Source organism: Artemia sp. Qi Xiang Cuo, chromosome 21, assembly GCF_049724085.1.
Source record: "Artemia sp. Qi Xiang Cuo chromosome 21, ASM4972408v1, whole genome shotgun sequence".
Taxonomy (NCBI): Eukaryota; Metazoa; Arthropoda; class Branchiopoda; order Anostraca; family Artemiidae; genus Artemia; species Artemia sp. Qi Xiang Cuo.
Window position 1 is genome coordinate 10,582,865 of NC_142814.1, and position 18,760 is coordinate 10,601,624.

The 18,760-nt window shown below is 39.1% G+C and overlaps 1 protein-coding gene across 1 annotated transcript in view; it reads right to left on the bottom strand.

The window, feature by feature from the left end:
• LOC148939225 (uncharacterized) overlaps positions 1-14,498 on the bottom strand; it is a 329,493-nt gene extending 314,995 nt beyond the window's left edge. The window contains exon 1 of the mRNA XM_089106790.1: positions 14,444-14,498. The gene's annotated coding sequence lies outside the window, so the exon portion shown is untranslated. The remainder of the gene's footprint in view (positions 1-14,443) is intronic.
• Between the last annotated feature and the right edge of the window lie 4,262 nt (positions 14,499-18,760).

The following is an 18,760-nucleotide window of genomic DNA, read 5'->3' on the forward strand; positions in this document are numbered from 1 at the left end:
AAACGTAGACAATTTGAGCCTATCTTGATGTCATGACGTCCAAATGGACTTTAATTTAGAGTTGGCGTCTTTGTAAAATTACATTTTTTTTTTTTAATTGGACCTTTAATTTTTGCGTCGGCTTGTCTTTTGTCATAATGAAAGATATTTTGCCTAACCTTTGTTTCTTTCAATTGTTCAGGTGGTGGGACAAAAATTTTTTTCTTTCAACGATTTATCTAGTCTAGGTTTTTGATTTTCAAATTTATGGAAGGCATTGACGATTACCTTTGTTTCTTTCAATTGTTCAGGTGGTGGGAAAGAACTTCTTCGTTTGCCTATGGCTTGTCTTTTGTCAATATGAAACACATATCGCCGAACCTTCTGTTTCTTAAAATTGTTTAGGTGGCGGGGCAAAAACATCTTTTTCTTCCAACGATTAATCCAGTCCATATTTTTGATTTTCAAAAGTGTGGTAGGTATTGACGGCCTTACCCATGTCAACATCCAAAACCGAGTCATCATCGCTGTGATTTTAAGTTTTGTCGCTTCGTTACTCCTCGGCTTATCTTTTTGCATTATGTAATACGTATCACCGAACCTTTGTTTTGTTTTAACAAAGATATAGTAGGCACTGATGACCTTATCCATGTCAAAATCCCAAACACAATCATCATCGCTATAATTTTCAATTTTGACACGTTTTGACTCCCTCACTTGTTCGGTGTCGTAAGTCTTCTAACGGTGTTTGTCTTTACCCTTCATTTTAATTTTTAACACGTTCTACTTGTCGTTTTCGCATATCTTCTGACCACCCATATCTTTGCTCTTGATTTTCATCTTTGATACATTTTTGGATTTTGATTACTTCAGATAATTTAGCAAGGGTCTTTGCTTTAGCTGTCCGTATTGATGTTGTCGCTATTGATGGTCCAGGTTGTCAAATTTCACACCTTATCACGTTTGATAGTTCGGGTGTTGTTTTTTTGGGTTTGTGTTATCCTTATTATTATTGGTGTTATGTTTCATCTTTTTTTATTTCAATAAATTGAATTGAATTGAAAACTATAATTTCGATTACCTGTTGCGGCCCAACCTTTCTTCAGGATAATTTATCTCCATTTTGAATACATCATTTACCTTATTCAATTCTCAGAATAGAATTACGAATATTTACGGTTCAAAATACGGTTCAAAGACTATAACTTCGATTTTCTAGGCCAAATGATCCTTTCGGCTCCCTTCGGATAAAGGTCTCCCTTTATATAGGCTCCCTTCGGCTATAGGCCCCCTTCGGATAAAGGTCTCATCGCAATTATCGTTTATGAACCACATTTTGTTGTACGATCAGCCATGGCTCAAGTGAAGTCTAATATAAGTATCATTAAGTTGAGTAATCGGACTCACTTAAGATAGTGTTGCCCAAAACAGCCAAAAACAAGCCGTTGGCCAGAAACTAACAAATCATCCATTGAAATGCTAAGGAGGAGTAAAGTTCTTATTAAACCAGGAAGTTATAAAGGAAAATTATATCATCTATAGAAAGAAATTTTTCATTACGAAAGTGAATGAAATACACGTGTGTGTGTGTGTGTGTGTGTGTGTGTGTGTGTGTGTGTGTGTGTGTGTGTGTGTGTGTGTGTGTGTGTGTGTGTGTGTGTGTGTGTGTGTGTGTGTGTGTGTGTGTGTGTGTGTGTGTGTGTGTGTGTGTGTGTGTGTGTGTGTGTGTGTGTGTGTGTGTGTGTGTGTGTGTGTGTGTGTGTGTGTGTGTGTGTGTGTGTGTGTGTGTGTGTGTGTGTGTGTGTGTGTGTGTGTGTGTGTGTGTGTGTGTGTGTGTGTGTGTGTGTGTGTGTGTGTGTGTGTGTGTGTGTGTGTGTGTGTGTGTGTGTGTGTGTGTGTGTGTGTGTGTGTGTGTGTGTGTGTGTGTGTGTGTGTGTGTGTGTGTGTGTGTGTGTGTGTGTGTGTGTGTGTGTGTGTGTGTGTGTGTGTGTGTGTGTGTGTGTGTGTGTGTGTGTGTGTGTGTGTGTGTGTGTGTGTGTGTGTGTGTGTGTGTGTGTGTGTGTGTGTGTGTGTGTGTGTGTGTGTGTGTGTGTGTGTGTGTGTGTGTGTGTGTGTGTGTGTGTGTGTGTGTGTGTGTGTGTGTGTGTGTGTGTGTGTGTGTGTGTGTGTGTGTGTGTGTGTGTGTGTGTGTGTGTGTGTGTGTGTGTGTGTGTGTGTGTGTGTGTGTGTGTGTGTGTGTGTGTGTGTGTGTGTGTGTGTGTGTGTGTGTGTGTGTGTGTGTGTGTGTGTGTGTGTGTGTGTGTGTGTGTGTGTGTGTGTGTGTGTGTGTGTGTGTGTGTGTGTGTGTGTGTGTGTGTGTGTGTGTGTGTGTGTGTGTGTGTGTGTGTGTGTGTGTGTGTGTGTGTGTGTGTGTGTGTGTGTGTGTGTGTGTGTGTGTGTGTGTGTGTGTGTGTGTGTGTGTGTGTGTGTGTGTGTGTGTGTGTGTGTGTGTGTGTGTGTGTGTGTGTGTGTGTGTGTGTGTGTGTGTGTGTGTGTGTGTGTGTGTGTGTGTGTGTGTGTGTGTGTGTGTGTGTGTGTGTGTGTGTGTGTGTGTGTGTGTGTGTGTGTGTGTGTGTGTGTGTGTGTGTGTGTGTGTGTGTGTGTGTGTGTGTGTGTGTGTGTGTGTGTGTGTGTGTGTGTGTGTGTGTGTGTGTGTGTGTGTGTGTGTTTGTGTATGTGTGTTTGTTTGTGTGTGTTTTTGTGTGTGTGTTTGTGTGTGTGTGTTGGTTTGTGTGTTTTTTTGTTTTTTTTTTTTTTTTTGTTTTTTTGTTTTTTAGTGTTTTTGAGTTTGTTTTTGTGTTTGTGTTTGTTTGTTTGTTTGTGTTTGTTTTTGTTTGTGTGTGTTTTTGTGTGTTTTTGTTTGTTTGTGTGTTTATGTGTGTGTGTGTGTGTATGTGTGTGTGTGTGTGTGTGTGTGTGTGTGTGTGTGTGTGACTCTGGAGGGGTATGTTGGGCTAAATCAAGACACATTATGTGCATGCAGGTTATCAAAAAGATGTATGAGCAATATCTCAGACACGGCTTAAAATATAAGTTGAAACTATCAGGGCGTGAAAGGAAGATGCTAAACAAGACCAAGGAAGCACAATGTGAATACTATTATTGCTATTATTAATAATATTACCAACACTATCACTAATAATACTCACAGTGCTCCTGCTAATACTTTTATTGCTTATGCTAAGAGTTTTCATAAAAATTTCAGGGAATGTTGTTGAATTCAGTCAACAAATTTTACGTTTATGGGGGTTATCAAAGAGGTATATTAGCAATATCACAGCAACACCTTAGAATATTAGGCTGAGCTTTCCAAGGCTACTAATATTAATATCAATTTTGCTACTACTTTTACTACTGCTACTGCTTCTATTACTGCCACTATTGAGCTAAATAATGCTAGTTTAAGTGTATCCGGGTTGTCAAATTAGACCAGGCTGTCAAGATGTCCAGGTGATATCTCTTACGACTGGAATAGTTGACAAACTTGAGAGTCTTAAGATAAGTTTATATTGCTTTAGAACTGAATCAAAAGGTAATATGTGCATGCTGGTTGTCAATAATCAGATTTTAGACTTCAACCTTTGTCTGGGTATTTTCACTAACACCCTTTTTTGGAATATTTCCCTCAAAAGTACCTCTTTTGGTGTTTTTCATTTTAAAAATGAATAGAATGACAAATTTGGCCTCCTAGATATTAAAAAAACATTTTTTCTCCACCCCATCCCTTCCCAACCCACCTAAAACTTTCACATGTCGGTCCCAATGGATTATGGTCACTATGATTCATGTTATACCTGAAAGATTATAATTTTTGTTACTATTTTTCAATATTTCCTTGGAGGCCCTTTAAGTAAATTGAAGCTCAACTATTTTTTATTCCCTATATATCTATCATATTTTTATAGTTTACAAGGTATAGGAAAAAGCAGTTTTGAGAAATAGGCATAAGAAAACGAGGTTAGAAGACTTTTCGCTATGTCATATCGATTCCTGAAACTTCAAGATTAAAAAAAAGAATGATAAAAAATGGCCAAAAACTACTAAAATACTGTGACGAAGAATTCCCATTATCCTAAAATAAACCCACTGATCACCCCAGGCAATTAAGTTTTACGGGGAAATACTTAAGTGGAAAGACTCAAAATGTGTCTTTAATGCAAACAATATAAGATACCTTTTATATATATAATAAATTAATATTATAGTTAACATTATAATAAATTAATATTATATATATAAAATATAATAAACAATACCTTTTTTTGAAGCGAAAAGCCTGGGCAACACATATAAGTCAAAGCCACAATACAAATACCACTCAAGAGTATGCCAACCAAGAGTTGGTTTAAAGGTGTGACAACCATGAAATAATACTTGTGCTATATCATGTAACTTACCAAAACCTCAAAAGAAAGGAAAGAAATAAAAAGAATTAAGCAGCGAACAGATTCCAAACTCCCAATAATGAACAGTTCTATTAAATCCTTAAAAGAAAAATATTCCCAAATAAGAACTAAAAAAATCTAAATTTTAGGAGGAAAGCCCTGAGCATAAGAACTCGATATCTGACTTTAATCCAAGCAATGAAACATAATGTTATCTTTTTTGGAGGGAAAGTATTGTCTGGTAAGAACGGTTGAAGGCAAAACATAAATTTCATTCCACTAGAGGTCTTAGAGCATCGCAACCTTGTGTTGATATTTTTGTTGTATCCTTAATCTCCCGATATCTAAAAAAAAAATCTCAATGTCCCATTGTGAAGGATTTTAAGATATTCCTAAAAATGTCTCAGCCAAGAAACCTAAAAATTCAACATTAGGGATAAAAGATTTAAATAGTGAACTTCATAGCGAACTATGGAAGATGATATATTACCTGATTTTGAGGGGAAAGCCTGAACTGAGCAAATAAATAAATAGCACAATATAAATTTTATTTTCAAATTCATTTTGTAACGGATATGGTTCTATCTAGAATATTAATACAAGGCCAGCTGGTTAGATGCGTTCTTATCTTTTATCTGTGCCTAACTAGTGCAAACAAAAAAAGACGCAATATCTTGTCATTCTTTAACTATTTTAGAAATTTACGAGAAAACGATTAAGTATGGACTTGATTGAGGAAATGAAGAAATATGGAATATTTTCTTCAAAAATCAGCGGTATATCTTTCAATATTCTTTCTTTCCAAAAGTAGGAATGACATTAACACTAGTTTTTTAGTTAGTTTAGTGCCAGCCAAACATTGAGTTAGTTCAGAGAGAGACGTCAAGGGGAGGTGGAGGAAACTACTCCACCATCAAACTTACATAGGGTGAGAAGCCACTGAAAGCACAAGCTTTACTCCTTTAATTCTATGTATAATTTAGCAATATAAGTCCAGTAAATCTACGAAAAAAATCGACGATCTGGGACAAATTTCAATATAAATGATTTTTACACCACTTTGTAGAAGATAAAATTCTGTACAACATCCCAAAAGTTCCCAAGAATCCTCTTTGCGGAACAGGGTAAAACACGGAGGGAAAGGGGAAAATTCAGGGGAAAACTCGAAAATCTACGACTGGTAGTTTTTGATGCTGAGAATGGCATTCCTGATGCTGTTGGGTCCAAAAACATCGGGTGGCTGTTTTTTATTGCTGTGTAATAAGTCGTTCCCCCTTTTCCCCACTTACAGGGGGAAAAGAGGGGGTAAATAAAGATCCTGTACCGTAGTCTGCAAGACTTGTTTTCTGGGGTTTCCCAGTGCTATAAGAATGAATATGTGGCTTTGATTGCTCTGTCATTAGCCTTTCCCCCGTTTTCTACTTACTAGGGAAAAAGAGGGGGAAATCAAGATATCCTCTCAAGGGAAAAGTTAGTTTGACGGCTCTACAGAATTTGGAGAGGAGACAAAGGTCTATCAACTCCGTTTTAAAACCCTCTAACACCGTGTTGACGAGAGTTTAATATCCTATCCCCTGGTGCTTCTCTTTTCCTGTTTACTGGAGATTTACTACCTTCTACTGCTACTACTAACAAGTCACCGCAACACCAAGCCACCTGAGACCAACACAGCCACGCACGGTCCTCCTCCATCCCAATCTATTCAAAGCCTCCCTTTTTACACCCTCCCACGTAGTTCCCATTTCCTTTAAATCTTTCTTTGTGACATCTTCCCACCGCAGACGAGGACGACCTGATTTCCGTTTAGTCGTATACGATTGGCAAAAAAGAACAATCTTCAGCAATCTGTCATCCTTCATCCGCACAACGTGCCCTAGCCACCTCGACCTTTCTTTCATTATAGCCCTATAGAGTGGTATTGAACTACATTTTTCGTACAACCTACTGGTAGGTTCAATCGGTCAAGCAATAATGCAGGCTTGCCGTCCCCAATTTTTGCTCACTCCTTTGTAAGTATACCTTGGAGTCCAGCTACACTAGCAATCTGGATCCCGATTTTTCATCGACCAGCTGAATAGGCTCGGTTTTCCTACTTCTGACTCTGAAGTGCTTCGATTCGAGCGTTCTGCCGCAGTAACTCATGATACAGAACTTCCAGCATTCTTTCATGTAGTTCATTGGCGACAATGTCGACCGCAACATTTGCACTATCGACGGAAAAGGTACTTTCCATGGAATGGGCATGCTAGCTGCTGCCGCATCAAGGCTAACAAAATTTCCTATCATAATCCCAAGAATAATTGTAAACCTTGAAGTACTCCAGCAGGTTGGACAAGAGCTTTTCTTCTTCTACAGCAGAAGCCAACAGGAGAACAGTCTTGTGTACAAACCCATCCCGACTATCACCTTCGACGACAAAATCGATGGCATTGACCTACTATGGCATGCAAGCTAGATACATGACGCGAAACGGGTTGTATGGGGTGGATTTATGCAAGCAATTCACCTTGGGTCATACAAAGACGCTTCGTCAATTGTTTTTCTGCCTATGATCGACTATAATCCCTCCGATCTTTCTTGTGTATACATGACTTTACGTTTTATCTCAGATAAAGCACGCCGCACGGATTGGTAACAGTTGTTACTTTCGACCAACCGTTATACATGAAAGCGGTGAACATCATCAATGCTGAACCTGTTTATAGTCATCTCAAGGCAGCAGTTCCAATGATCGGTGGGTTCCATTGCCGTATGAGCTTTCTTGGAGTGATTGGGCACTTGATGACGGAAACAGAAATAAAAGTACTGCTCGAATGCCTATATGCCGGTAACACCATTAAGCATGTCCTTAGCGGTAAGTCTGTTTCAAGAGCCATGAGAGTGCACAAGCTTATAGATTCAGCATTGCACATCACTCTCGTTTGCAATTCGTATGGTTTCAACTGCAGAGATGACATACGTGTGAGCCATCAAAACTTTGCAGAAGCTTCGGCAATATGTATAGCTCTACTGAATGAAGAAGTAACCCTTGAAGACGCATCCAACGCAGACGTAGTGCGTCGAATCCAAACCCGAATGATGCAGTTTCAAGACACGCTGCAGAACAATAGAACTGCAAAAATATGGCTTCACCATTCAGAAATGTTCGGAGTGCTTAAGAAGGCCATCAGGGCAGAACGGACCGGAAACTGGGTGCAGTATCTTCAAGAACTCTCTGAGATGCTCCCTTACTTTGGAGCTGCATGCCGCAACCTGTATATGAAATCAGTGAGAATATTTCTTCATCAAATGGAAGAGCTGAAAGAAATTAACCAGAAGGTCGCGGATGGCATGTTTGCCATTCAAAGATGCGACAGATTTTGGGCTGGGCTCTCTCCTGACTTAGTAACTGAGCAGGTATTGATGTGATCACTGAAGAAAAGCATGGGACTTACGAGAGGAAATGGACTGAGTGAAACACAAAGTTAATCTGGACAATGTCAATGCCAGTGCGAGCTGAAATTAATGAGCTTATGCAGTCACTCACCGGTTTTGAGTACGTGTTATCTGACCAGCATGTTTCCGCAAGACCAGCTTGGATAGAAAGAGATAGAAAGGAAGTAAAGGCTTTAGTAGCTTTTTTGGCCCAGTACAGTCCATGCGACAGCTGCACTCAATTGCTAAATATATCGAATGGTATGACAGCAGCAAGGGATGTCAGCGCGGATGCCGCAGATGAGATAGGAAAAGAAATTCTGAAGTCAATGGACGATGCCGATCGCTACATCTTCAAGCGCCAAAGTAAAGTGATTACGACGGCCTATCAAGGCATCATTTCCGAAGCTGACGGTGAAGACATACAAATTGACGCTAGTCCTCTGTTCCAACCTCTTGCAGCAGCGGCAACTACAGCCGGAGGGGATATGGAAAAAACTCTCAGATCTCTCCAGCTATCCTACTGCCCTTTTCAAATCGTCAAGCCTGCCAGGACAGCCATATAAAGCGGAATTAGTGAAGGCTATTTGTAAATTAGCAAAGGCAGAACATGTGAAGGTCCTATCAAAAGAGCCGGAAAAATACATGATCGATGGCGGAAGGCCGCTACAGTATATTCCATGGAAAACAGGAAACACTTTCGAAAAGATTGGCAACAGTTACGTTTCATTCATGACATAGAATTATTCAAATGCTTCCATCGTCTTGGATGGTTACACTTCAGGCTTGTCTACCAAAGATGTCACCTAGGTTCAACGAAGGAAAGGTATCCAGCGTCCGACCGTCGATTTCACACTGAGCATGAAGCTGCAAAGGAAGAAGGAGGACTTCTTGCGGAATCCCAACAATAAGCAGAACATTAGTTGAGCTATTGGTAAGAAGCTTGTCCAAGTCGGCCTCACAGTCCCTCATGCAGAGAGAGATGCGGACGTTCTGATTGCATTAACAGGTGTTAATGCAGCCAAGGAAAGGGTAACCATAGTAGCCGGAAACGACACTTATTTATTGATCCTTCTCCTCCCTCACCTGCCTCTGGTAGCCAGAGATCTCTACTTCAAAACCAGTACCAAGTCAAGAGTGCTTTCAACTAAATACTAGTCCATCAACTTTATCAAAAGATCGCTGAAGCAGGTTTGTCACTCTATTCCTGTTGACTACGTTTTTCTTGGTTGTGACCCGACGTTCCGTTTGTTTGGGATAGGAAAGCAGGCTCTCCTACCATTCCTGACCTTTGCACACCTGTGTATGTGTGTTTGTGTGTGTGTGTGTGTGTGTGTGTGTGTGTGTGTGTGTGTGTGTGTGTGTGTGTGTTTGTGTGTATGTGTGTGTGTCTCTGTTTGTGAGTGGGGGTGTGGGTGTTTGTTTGTGTGTTTGTGTTTGTGTGTTTTGGTTTCTGTTTGTTTTTTTGTGTGTTTTTGTCATTGTATGTGTGTGTGTGTGTTTTTTTGTTTTTTTTTGTTGGTGTTTGTATTTTTGTGTGTTTGTTTTTGTGTGTGTGTGTGTGTGTGTGTTTTTTTGTGTATGTGTTTGTTTGTGTTTGTGTATGTGTATGTGTATGTGTTTGTGTGTGTGTTTATGTGTATGTGTGTGTGTGTGTGTGTGTGTGTGTGTGTGTGTGACTCTGGAGGGGTATGTTGGGCTAAATCAAGACACATTATGTGCATGCAGGTTATCAAAAAGATGTATCAGCAATATCTCAGACACGGCTTAAAATATAAGTTGAAACTATCAGGGCGTGAAAGGAAGATGCTAAACAAGACCAAGGAAGCACAATGTGAATACTATTATTGCTATTATTAATAATATTACCAACACTATCACTAATAATACTCACAGTGCTCCTGCTAATACTTTTATTGCTTATGCTAAGAGTTTTCATAAAAATTTCAGGGAATGTTGTTGAATACAGTCAAAACATTTTACGTTTATGCGGGTTATCAAAGAGTTGCTGTGATAATAGCAATATCACAGCAACACCTTAGAATATTAGGCTGAACTTTCCAAGGCAACTAATATTAATATAAATTTTGCTACTACTTTTACTACTGCTACTGCTTCTATTACTGCCACTATTGAGCTAAATCATACTAGTTTAAGTGTATCCGGGTTGTCAAATTAGACCAGGCTGTCAAGATGTCCAGGTGATATATCTTACGACTGGAATAGTTGACAAAGTTGAAAGTCTTAGGTTAAGTTAATATTGCTTTAGAACTGAATCAAAAGGCAATATGTGCATGCTGGTTGTCAATAATCAGATTTTAGACTTCAACCTTTGTATGGGTATTTTCACTAACACCCTTTTTTGGAGTATTTCATTCAAAAGTACCTGTTTTGGTGTTTTTCATTTAAAAAATAAATAGAATGAAAAATTTGGCCTCCTAGATATTAAAAAAAAAAAAATATTTCTCCACTCCATCCCTTCCCAACCCACCCAAAACTTTCACAAGTTGGTCCCAATGGATTGTGGTCACCATGATTCATGTTATACCTGAAAGATTTATAATTTTTTTTACTATTTTTCAATATTTCCTTGGAGGCCCTCTAAGTAAATTGAAGCTCAACTATTTTTTATTCCCTATATATCTATCATATATTTATAGTTTACAAGGTATAGGAAAAGGCAGTTTTGAGAAATAGGCATAGGAAAACGAGGTTAGAAGACTTTTCGCTATGTCATATCGATTCCTGAAACTTCAAGAGTAAAAAAAAGTATGATAAAAAATGGCCAAAAACTACTAAAATACTGTGACGAAGAATTCCCATTATCCCAAAAAACAACTCACTGATCACCCCAGGCAATTAAGTTTTACGGGGAATTACTTCAGTGGAAAGACTCAAAATGTGTCTTTAATGCAAACAATAAAAGATATATTTATTATATATATTATATAATAAATAATACAATACCTTCATATTGTCCCCAGGAATGCGCAAAAGGTCAAAAAGAAAGAAATAAGGAATCCGCCCGAGCTTACAGGAAAAGAAAAAAAATCGAGGGTCAAGAACTTGTAGCAAAGTTAGTATTACTGAAAGAGAAGAAAGCAATGCTCAAAGAAGAGTTGAGAAAAGCTAAGGATCTCTTTGACCTCTTTAATTGAAATTGCTTAAAGGTTTCTTTTGAAAATTTTGAACCTTTAAGAGACCCAGAGAAATCATTTCCTTAAATAGAGTAGGAGTCAGTGATTCAGTGTTTTCAATTTCGATGTTTTCAATTATCAAAATTATAAATTTTATAGAAATTTTTGTCTGAATATCAGGAATTTTGGTTATTTAGCCTCAAATAAAGTATTTTCCTTCTTTATGTCTCAGCTTACGTTTTTGAATCTTGCTCAGAATACATTAATGCTACTAACGACTGGATTTAGATTATTCATCTCTTTGTTACCATGGAAGCACGGCGACTATGGAATAGGTTTCGGCTCCTTGAGGGGACGTCTGCAATTTTTTATTCGGCAACCTCCTGGGTGCAGCATTTTTATTCTCGAACAAAATAGGTAGGATAAAACAATAAACCTACTGAGACACTGATGTCGCAAAGGGCGTCGATGATTATCACCTTTTCATCTGATGTGTAATTTTTTACAGGGGAAGATAGTCTGTCATCCAACCTTACGGCAACTGGAAACAGATACCTTTTTATATAAATATAATAAACAATACCTTTTTTTGAAGCGAAAATCCTGGGCAACACATATCAAACAGTTCGTGGTAACGAACTGTAAGTAAGGAGCGACCCGGCTCAATGGTAACCGAAACTCTAAGAAACGGAATTTTTATACCAATAGATACATCGAAAGATTAGATTTTAATTCTGATGTCAAATATATAAGTTTCATCAAGTTTAATCTTACCTATCGAAAGCTACGTGCCTGAGAAAATTTGGCTGATTTTCGAAAAAAGGGAGAAAGACCCCCTAAAAGTTATAGAACCTTAATGAAAATCACACCATCATATTCAACGTATCAGAGAACCCTACTGTAGAGGTTTCAAGCTCCTATCTACAAAAATGTGGAATTTTCCTTTTTTTGCCTGACGAAAGATCACGGATGCGTGTTTATTTGTTTTTTTTTTTTCCCAGGGGTGATCGTATCGACCCAGTGGTCCTAGAATATCATGGGAGGGCTCAATGGAACGGAAATTAAAAGTTCTAGTGCCCTTTTTAAGTGACCAAAAAAATGGAGGGCAAAAAGGCCCCCTTCCACGCTCATTATTTTCCCAAAGTCACCCCATCAAAATTTTGAGATAGCCATTTTGTTCAGCATGGTCGAAAATATTATAACTATGTCTTTTAGAATGACTTAATCCCTCAAAGCCCCCAGGGGGAGGGCTGAAAGTTATGAACTTTACCCAATGTCAAACAGTTTGTGGTAACGAACTGTAAGTAAGGAGCGACCCGGCTCAATGGTAACCAAAACTCTAGAAAACGGTATTTGATACAAATAGATACACAAAAAGAATAAGATTTTAATGTTGATTTCAAATATATACGTTTCATCAAGTTTAGTCCTACCCATCAAAAGTTACGCACCTGAGAAAATTTGGCTGATTTTCTGAAAAAGGGGGAAAGACCCCCTAAAAATTATAGAACCTTAATGAAAATCACACCTTCATATTCCGCGTATCAGAGAACCCTACTGTAGAGGTTTCAAGCTTCTATCTACAAAAATGTGGAATTTTGCATTTTTTGCCAGAAGAATGATCACGGGTGCGTGTTTATTTGTTTGTTTGTTTTTTTTCCCCAGGGGTGATCGTATTGACCCAGTGGTCCTAGAATATCGTGGGAAGGCTCATTGGAATGGAAATTAAAAGTTGTAGTGCCATTTTTAAGTGACCCAAAAAAAATGGAGGGCAACTAGGCCCCCTCTCATGCTCATTTTTTTCCCAAAGTCACCCAATCAAAATTTTGAGATAGCCATTTTGTTCAGAATGATGGAAAATACGATAAATATGTCTTTTAGGATGACTTATTCCCCCAAAGTTCCCAGAGGGAGGGCTGAAATTCATAAACTTTACTCAATGCTAACGTAATAGTATTGGTTATTGGGAAGTATACAAACGTTTTCTGGGGAGTTTTGTCGCGGTTGTGGGGGGTGGGGGCGGGGGTTATGTGGGAGGATCTTTCCATGAAGGAAGTTTTAATGGGGGAAGGGACATTGCTATGAAGGGGACGCCGGACTTCCCAGCATTATTTAAAAAAAGATCAGAAATTAAATATAAAAAACAAGTTTTTCAACTGCAACAGCAGCAACATTAAAACTTAATACGAACCAAAAATATTACGTATTTGATTGGGTTCACCCCCTAGTCAATATCTCACTCTTTAAGCCAAAGATTTTTTAGTACTTTCATAAGAGCTAATTATTCTAATTAACGACCTTTGTGATTAAGGGTCATTTTTAAAGAATTGGAACAAAATTCGAAATTTCACCTAAAGAGCAAGGTATTAACTAGGGGGCGAACCCCCTAATATACGTATTAAAATATATGAATATAGAAGTTCGTTACGTGAGTTAATTCGCAAGTTACATATATTTATTACAAATAAAAACCTTCTTAAATAAAATTAAACAACTTTCAAGAAAGCCATTTAACCAAATAAAAGTAAATTAATATGCAAATTTTGTTTTAATTATTCATGTACGGTGAGCCAAGATCAAAACCTGCATTTTTTCAAAAACGTTCAAAAATTAAATAAAGAAAAACAAGTTTTTTTAACTGAAAGTAAGGAGCGACACTAAAACTTAAAACGAACAGAAATTATTCCGTATATGAAAGGGGCTGTCCCCTCTTCAACGCCTCGCTCTTTACGCTAAAGTTTGACTGTCTCACAACTCTATTTTTTTAACAAGGAAAAACTTTAGCGTAAAGAGCGAGGCGTTGAGGAGGGGACAGCCTCTTTCATATACGGAATAATTTCTGTTCGTTTTAAGTTTTAATGTCGCTCCTTACTTTCAGTTAAAAAAACTTGTTTTTCTTTATTTAATAAGTCAAAGCCACAATACAAATGCCACTCACGAGTATGCCAACCAAGAGTTGGTTTAAGAGTGTGACAACCATGAAATAATACTTGTGCTATATCATGTAACTTACCAAAACCTCAAAAGAAAGGAAAGAAATAAAAAGAATTAAGCAGCGAACAGATTCCAAACTCCCAATAATGAACAGTTCTATTAAATCCTTAAAATAAAAATATTCCCAAATAAGAACTAAAAAATCTAAATTTTAGGAGGAAAGCCCTGAGCATAAGAACTCGATATCTGACTTTAATCCAAGCAATGAAACATAATGTTATCTTTTTTTGGAGGGAAAGTATTGTCTGGAAAGAACGGCTGAAGGCAAAACACAAATTTCATTCCACTAGAGGTCCTAGAGCATCGCAACCCTGTGTTGATATTTTTGTTGTATCCTTAATCTCCCGAAATCTAAAAAAAATCTCAATGTCCCATTGTGGAGGATTTTAAGATATTCCTAAAAATGTCTCAGCCAAGAAACCTAAAAATTCAACAATAGGGATAAAAGATTTAAATAGTGAACTTCATAGCGAACTATGGAAGATGATATGTTACCTGATTTTGAGGGGAAAGCCTGAACTGAGCAAATAAATAAATAGCACAATATAAATTTTATTTTCAAACTCATTTTGTAACGGATATGGTTCTATCTAGAATATTAATACAAGGCCAGCTGGTTAGATGCGTTCTTATCTTTTATCTGTGCCTAACTAGTGCAAACAAACAAAAAAGACGCAATATCTTGTCATTCTTTAACTATTTTAGAAATTTACGAGAAAATGATTAAGTATGGACTTGATTGAGGAAATGAAGAAATATGAAATATTTTCTTCTAGATAAAGCGGTATATCTTTCAACATTCTTTCTTTCCAAAAGTAGGAATGACATTAACACTAGTTTTTTTAGTTAGTTTAGCGCCAGCCAAACTTTGAGTTAGTTCAGAGAGAGACGTCAAGGGGAGGTGGAGGAAACTACTCCCCCATCAAACTTACATATGGTGCGAAGCCACTGAAAGCACGAGCTTTACTCCTTTAATTCTATGTATAATTTAGCAATAAATCTACGTCCAGTAAATCTACGAAAAAAAATCGACGATCTGGGACAAATTTCAATATAAATGATTTTTACACCACTTTGTAGAGGAAAAAATTCTGTACAACATACCGAAAGACCCCAATAATCCTCTTTGGGGAACAGAGAGAAAAACGGGGGGGGGAGGGGAAAATCCAGGGGAAAACTCGAAAATCTACGACCGGTAGTTTTTGTTGCTGAGAATGGCATTCCTGATGCTCTTGGGTCCAAAAAAATCGGATGCGCGTTTTTTATTGCTGAATAATAAGTCGTTCCCCCGTTTCCCCACTTACAGGGGGAAAAGAGAGGGTAAATAAAGATCCTGTACCGTAGTCTGCAAGACTTGTTTTCTGGGGTTTCCCAGTTCGATAAAAATGAATATGTTGCTTTGATTGCTCTGTCATTAGCCTTTCCCCCGTTTTATAGTTACTAGGGAAAAAGAGGGGAAAATCAAGATATTCTCTAAAGGGAAAAAGCTAGTTTGACGGCTCTACAGAATTTAGAGAGGAGACAAAGGTCTATCAACTCAGTTTTAAAACCCTCTAACACCGTTTTGACGAGAGTTTAATATCCTATCCCCTGGTGCTTCTCTTTTCCTGTTTACTGGAGATTTACTACCTACTACTACTACTACTACTAACAAGTCACCGCAACACCAAGCCGCCTGAGACCAACACAGTCACGCACGGTCCTCCTCCATCTCAATCTATTCAAAGCCTCCCTTTTTACACCCTCCCACGTAGTTCCCATTTCCTTTAAATCTTTCTTTGTGACGTCTTCCCACCGCAGACGAGGACGACCTGCTTTCCGCTTAGTCGTACACGGTTGGCAAAAAAGAACAATCTTCAGAATTCTTTCATCCTTCATCCGCACAACGTGCCCTCGCCACTTTGACCTTTCTTTCATTATAGCCCTATAGAGTGGCATTGAACTACATTTTTCGTACAACCTTCTGGTAGGTTCAATCGGTCAAGCAATAATGCAGGCTTGCCGTCCCCAATTTTTGCTCACTCCTTTGTAAGTATACCTTGGAGTCCAGCTACACCGGCAATCTAGCTCACGTTTTTTCATCGACCAGCTGAATAGGCTCGGTTTTCCTACTTCTGACTCTGAAGTGCTTCGATTCGTGCGTTCTGCCGCAGTAACTCATGATACAGAACTTCCAGCAATCTTTCATGTAGTTCAATGGCGACAATGTCAACCGCAACATTTGTACTATCGACGGAAAAGGTACTTTCCATGGAATGGGCATGGTAGCTGCTGCCGCATCAAGGCTACCAAAATTTCCAATCATAATCCCAAGAATAATTGTAAACCTTGAAGTACTTCAGCAGGTTGGACAAGAGCTTTTCTTCTTCTACAGCAGAAGCCAACAGGAGAACAGTCTTGTGTACAAACCCATCCCGACTATCAGCTTCGACGGGAAAATCAATGGCATTGACCTACTATGGCATGCAAGCTAGATACATGACGCGAAACGGGTTGTATGGGGTGGATTTATGCAAGCAATTCACCTTGGGTCATACAAAGACGCTTCGTCAATTGTTTTTCTGCCTATGATCGACTATAATCCCTCCTATCTTTCTTGTTTATACACGACTTTACATTTTACCTCTGATAAAGCACGCCAGCACGGAATGGTACCAGTTGTGACTTTCGACCAACCTTTGTACATAAAAGCGGTGAACATCATCAATGCTGAACCTGTTTATAGTCATCTCAAGGCAGCAGTTCCAATGATCGGTGGGTTCCATTGCCGTATGAGCTTTCTTGGAGTGATTGGGCACTTGATGACGGAAACAGGAATAAAAGTAGTGCTCGAATGCCTATATGCCGGTAGCACCATTAAGCATATCCTTAGCGGTAAGACTGTTTCAAGAGCCCTGAGAGCGCACAAGCTTATAGATTCAGAATTGCACATCACTCTCGTTTGCAATTCGTATGGTTTCAACTGCAGAGATGACATACGTGTGAGTCATCAAGACTTTGCAGAAGCTTCGGCAATATGTATAGCTCTACTGAATGAGAAAGTAACCCTTGAAGACGCATCCAACGCACACGTAGTGCTTCTAACCCAAACGTGAATGATGGAGTTTCATGACACGCTGCAGAACAACAGGACTGAAAAAATATGGCTTCAGTATTCAGAAATGTTTGGAGTGCTTAAGAAGGCCATCAGGGCAGAATGGACCGGAAACTGGGTGCAGTATCTTCAAACACTCTCTGAGATGTTCCCTTACTTTGGAGTTGCATGCCACAGCCTATATATGAAATCAGTGAGAATATTTCTTCAGCAAATGGAAGAGCTGAAAGAAAGTAACCAGAAGGTCACGGATGGGATGTTTCTCATTCAAAGATGCGACAGTTTTTGGGCTGGGCTCTCTCCTGACTTAGTAATTGAGCAAGTATTGATGAGATCACTGAAAAAAAGCATGGTACTTACAAGAGGAAATGGACTGAGTGAAACACAAAGTTGATCTGGACAATGTCAATGCCATTGCGAGCTGAAATTAATGAGCTTATGCAGTCATTCACCAGCGTTGAGTACGTGTTATCTGACCAGTATGTTTCCGCAAGACCAGCTTGGATAGAAAAAGGTAGAAAGGAAGTAAAGGCTTTAGTAGCTTTTTTGCCCAGTACTGTCCGTGCGACGCTGCACTTAATTGCTAAATATATCGAATGGTATGACAGCAGCAAGGGATGTCAACGCGGATGCTGCAGATGAGATAGGAAAAGAAATTCTGAAGTCAATGGACGATGCCGATCGCTACATCTTCAAGTGCAAAAGTAAAGTGATTACGACGGCCTATCAAGGCATCATTTCCGAAGCTGACGGTGAAGACATACAAATTGCCGCTAGTCTTCTGTTCCAACCTCTTGCAGCAGTGGCAACTAGAGCCGGAGGGGGTATGGAAAAAACTCTCAGATTCAAAACTCTCCAGCTATCCTACTGCCCTTTTCAAATCGTCAAGCCTGCCAGGACAGCAATATAAAGCGGAATTGGTGAAAGCTATTTGTAAATTAGCAAAGGCAGAACCCGTGAAGGTCCTATCAAAAGAGCCGGAAAAATACGTGATCGATGGCGGAAGGCTGCTCCAGCATATTCCATGGAAAACAGGAAACACTTTCGAAAAGATTGGCAACAGTTACGTAATTCATGACATAGAATTATTCAAATGCTTCCATCGTCTTGGATGGTCACCTTTCAGGCTTGTCTACCAAGGATGTCACCCAGGTTCAACGAAGGAAAGGTATCCAGCGTCCGACCGTCGATTTCACACTGAGTATGAAGCTGCAAAGGAAGAAGGAGGACTTCTTGCGGAATCCCAACAATAAGCAGAACATTAGTTGAGCTATTGGTAAGAAGCTTGTCCAAGTCGGCCTCACTGTCCCTTATGCAGAGAGAGATGTGGACGTTCTGATTGCATTAACAGGTGTTAATGCAGCCAAGGAAAGGGTAAACGTAGTAGCCGGAAATGACACTTATTTATTGATCCTCTCCATCACCGGCCTCTGGTAGCCGGGGATCTCTACTTCAAAACCAGTACCAAGTCAAGAGTGCTGTCAACTAAATACTAGCACTTCAACTTTATCAAAAGATCGCTGGAGCAGGTTTGTCACTCTATTCCTGTTGACCACGTTTTTCTTGGTTGTGACACGACGTTCCGTCTGTTTGGGATAGAAAAGCAGGGTGTCCTACCATTCCTGAAAAGCCATGAAGAACTTAGGAATAACTGTGAAGTATTCCTTAATCTGCGCTCTACGAAAGAAGAAGTCCAGCAAGCCGGTGAAAATATTTTG